This window comes from Esox lucius, chromosome 7, assembly GCF_011004845.1.
Source record: "Esox lucius isolate fEsoLuc1 chromosome 7, fEsoLuc1.pri, whole genome shotgun sequence".
Classification (NCBI taxonomy): domain Eukaryota; kingdom Metazoa; phylum Chordata; class Actinopteri; order Esociformes; family Esocidae; genus Esox; species Esox lucius.
In genome coordinates this window covers 1,395,590-1,399,446 of record NC_047575.1, presented here as the reverse complement: position 1 = coordinate 1,399,446, position 3,857 = coordinate 1,395,590, and the positions used below count along the sequence as shown (strand labels likewise).

General features: G+C 35.4%; 1 non-coding gene across 1 annotated transcript; it reads right to left on the bottom strand.

Moving 5' to 3' along the window:
- Positions 1 to 1,341: 1,341 nt before the first annotated feature.
- Positions 1,342 to 1,413, bottom strand: trnaw-cca. Its single transcript has one exon. It is a non-coding gene; the product is annotated as a tRNA-Trp (tRNA).
- Between the last annotated feature and the right edge of the window lie 2,444 nt (positions 1,414 to 3,857).

The window sequence follows — 3,857 nt, the reverse complement described above, 5'->3', positions numbered from 1 at the left end:
GGTTTGTTTTTAGAATATTTGTTGAACATTTGTAATTAAGACATGTCATAAAGGAAGGATCTCCACACTCAGGTTCAATGCATTATTAATGCTACTTCATGCACTGAGGTCGAATGAAAATATTTTCATATTAAATTGTTTTTGCATTGATCCTGAATGTGCAGAGATCCTATTTTAAGACATTATCCTCCATTCATAAGTGAAAGGGGCAGTATACTTAGTGTATTATTGTGGTACCACTTTTGTTGTACGTCAGTACACTGGATAGTACTTAAATACTATTTAAATGGTAGCAATTATACTTAAGTGGGTTTAATGGACCATCTTATTTTTTATTTTAGTTTACTATAATAAAGGTTTGATAATGGCATTTTAGTACAATTGGAATTTATTAATTTAAGTTATGTCAAATATATTAAAAAATTCAAATGCATTAGGAGTATCTTTAAATGTGTTATTATTTTGTTTCCAATCATGTATATAAGTATATTACAGTAAGAAATTAGTGGGTTCATTTTAGCACTTTGTATACTTATTAAATATTAATAAAATGTTGAAAGTATTTTGTGTACTAAAGTACCATTTTAATAATATTACACTTTTAAATTTTGTCGGCTCCTGCCCCTCACTGGATCTGGAGTGATCTGGAGGTGCTTACAATTGCCAATTTTTCCTGCGTCTAACACAACTTTGAAGACAGAATGTTCACTTGCTGCCTAATATATCTCACCCACTGACAGGTGCCATGATAACAAGATTTTCATTGTTATTCACTTCACCTGTCAGTGGTCATATATATATATCACTGATAGACCAATACAGCACACTGGATATGCAATCTGTGCTGTTGATATACAATCTAAGTTGGCAATGTAAATTGGACATGTAAATATAGAACATTTGTTATGACTCTGTCATTTTAGCTGCTACTGCGACTCATAGAATAAGGAAGCAGTCCAATGGAAAGATAAGTGCCTACGGAACAAATTGGAAGAGAGCGAGCATCTTTGATGGAGCTTCCATGCTGCAGAAGAACGAATTTGATGAGGGGGAGGGTGTTCTATATGGGTGGATCTTCAAGGGACAGAGCTTCCCTCTGCAGATAAACCTTATTGGACCTCTTCAGCACCTACATTGACGCAAAATGCATGTGTGGTCCTAAAGCCAGTCTGATTCGAATGCAATTGCTTACAGTACTGCCCCCACACCGTTCTGAAGAGTGCCGGAACACCTTGAATACCTTCTTGTGTATACTAGACAACTAGAGCATATTAATGCAAAGTTCAATAAAAAAAATGCAACGTTCTAATTTCTTATTTCTGAAATTGAAAGAAAAACAGTTGACCCCGACGTGATTTGAACACGCAACCTTCTGATCTGGAGTCAGACGCGCTACCGTTGCGCCACGAGGTCTCTGCGGTAGACTACAGATTTTTGATCTACATTACTAACTTGCATTCTACGAGCTAATTTCAGCACGTGAATTATTTCTGTAAATTAAATTGCTAGACGAGGTTATAATGTTATTGCTAGATCTGAAAGCTACAGTACAATAACCCCGCTTATGTTTGCGTGTAGTCATCTGATTCCGCGAGTTAACATTAAAACGCTGTAACTGTAACAGCCGTTTTGTCGGAACAGCGCAACTAAATCAGTGTGTGGCCAAAGATATTTTACATCGTAGTGGTTTAGGACTACCATCGATAATTAATAGGAAACGATTTAGGGCTCTTATTTTTTTCAGGATGCCATTTTCTTGACAAGCTTATAGTGGGGGCTGGAATTCAACCAAGGAAACAGTATTCTGATATTTTTTCCCCAAGTATTACGTATTTTTTAAAGCGAATGAACTCTAGCCTCATGGTGTGTGTCTCCAGGAATCCAAATGTTGGTCTCCTTTGCCTTACACTGGGTTTGTGAGCTTGTGTATAATGAAGTTTATCTTTACATTATGTCCTTGTGTTTGTGACTGTCTTAGCCCTGATCTCTTTCCCTCTGGGTTCTGAAAAGCACTTGTAACTGTGTTTTGAAAATTGCTACATTAATTAAGTTAGCAGACTTTTCAAGGGAGTTTCAACAAAGTAAATGTGCAGTTTAAATAAAAACTGTCACTTTTAATTTCATCCTGCTATTTTAGACTGGGACCCATGTGTGTATGTTGGGATGGGGGCTGTGAAATGAGAGAGAGAGAAATATATATTTCTGACTTTACTGCCACTATTTACACATTAGGTGTTTCAATCAGAATGATAGTCAAACTGGAAATGTTCCTGTTTTTCTCCCTTTTTGGGGATTATGTTCACAGTTTTGATGAATATAAAACTATGAATATTAAAATATGCCGAACCATGTGTCCTGTATCATAGATACATGTATGACCTTTGCAGCAAAAAAAAACCGCGTAAAAATCAGTAAGGTATTCACTGAGGTATGATTAATTAAATGCGCTGACAGCTCGTTTCACCTGCCAAAACAGATTACATTGAGTGGAGTGGCTGACCGGTCCAAGATGGCGGTCCCACGGCTCGTCAGCGCCAGTAGACAGTAGCGGTCGATGCGGCGTCTACTCTTTATTATGTCTATGGGTTTAGCGATACCATAGAGTATGTATGGGAAACGCCTTACGGCACTTTAGCTCAAGAATCCCCATCTGGGCCGCGGGCGCGTGGTGGGGCGTGGCCAGTGGTTAGGTTTTGGCGCTTTCATCGCTGTGGCCCTGGTTCGATTCCCATTTAGGAAAGCCCATAGAAAAAATAAATACATTCTACATGCCCTTTGCATTGCAAAAATATATGTCGAATACATTTATTTTTATTCAAAATAAGTTTCTGGTATGAAAATATATTTCACCTTTTATTCTGAAATGTATTTTAAAAAGTATACATATATTTAACTTTATTCAAATTACATTTCATGTATCAAAATGTATTACACATTTTATTTCCGAAATGGGTATGTCAAAATGTATAAATACATTTACATTTTGTCCAAATGTATTTCAAAAAAATGTATGTTCAGTCCAAAATGATATTCAAGTAAGACTTGGTATATTTTTTCACTTCACAGCTGAACTGAAAATTATTTTACCATTATTTCAACAAGGAAAACAAACTGAGACCAATATCTCTTTTACAGCTTGACACAGGTGTTATTCCCTTCGAGGCCTCAGGTTTTAGTGGATATTGGACCTGTAAAGGACTGTGGGGTCCGTTAGGTGTAACCCAGATTTTTTTTCTGAAATCAATATTATATGACAGCCAATAATATGACCGGATTTTCTAAACAAATGCAGCACACAGTAAATATACAAACAACACTTTCAAAATGATTCATCATTAGTGATGTATTGATGACATCACTTTTAGATGTTGAAATATACATATATATTTATAAATATACATGAACAAAATGCAATTCATCTTTCAGTCACCAATACATTCTAACGTATTGTAGCAACCTTGATAAGACCACAACTTGCCCCTCTGAAACAGATATTCCTGTTTAGAGTACCAGTTTGCATATTTGCCTTAGAGGCCAAACAACATCGGCGACCTGCCAAGTGTTTAAATGTATTCAAAAATATATTTACCAAATGTATTGTAAAATATATTTGGTATGTATTTTCAAATAAATTTTCAAATGCATCTCCAAAATTATTATATACATTTAATATGCATTTGGTGATATATTATATACAGTGGATATAAAAAGTCTACACACCACTGTTAAAAGGCCAGGTTCTTGTGATGTAAAAGAATGAGACAATCTTTGTCTCATTCATTTACATCACAAAAACCTAGCATTTTAACAGGGGTGTGTAGACTTATTATATCCACTGTAAATATAAATAAGTATAT